Genomic DNA, 369 nt, shown 5'->3' with positions numbered 1-369 from the left:
GAGAGGAGGGAGGGAGGGAGGAAGTGATGCCAGTTGATGCCAGAGGAAACAGACAGCTCTATCTCTCCACAGACTGAAAGTCTTGCTGTGTTTTCACGACATGAGACGGCGAGAAACGACGATTTCCCATTTTGTTGATTGTGTCGTGTTGTAGCTGAAATGTTGAATCAGTGTTTCTGTGTTTCAGCCCATTGATTCAGCAGTTAGCAGCTCAGTTTGATGACTCCACAGTATCAGAGTGGGTTCCTCTTCTACACTAAACTATCATTATTATTAAAAAGATTATTAAGGTTGTGGTTTATATCATGTTCACCGACTGATTCCATTTATTCGATTGTGTTTTATAAAGTAAAATATCACGTTAAAGGA

Source organism: Seriola lalandi, unplaced genomic scaffold (assembly GCF_002814215.2).
Source record: "Seriola lalandi dorsalis isolate HSWRI2012SDOR001 ecotype SW California unplaced genomic scaffold, Sedor1 jcf7180002054602, whole genome shotgun sequence".
Classification (NCBI taxonomy): Eukaryota; Metazoa; Chordata; class Actinopteri; order Carangiformes; family Carangidae; genus Seriola; species Seriola lalandi.
The sequence above is the reverse complement of the archived record's forward strand: the minus strand, read 5'-3'. Positions refer to the sequence as shown.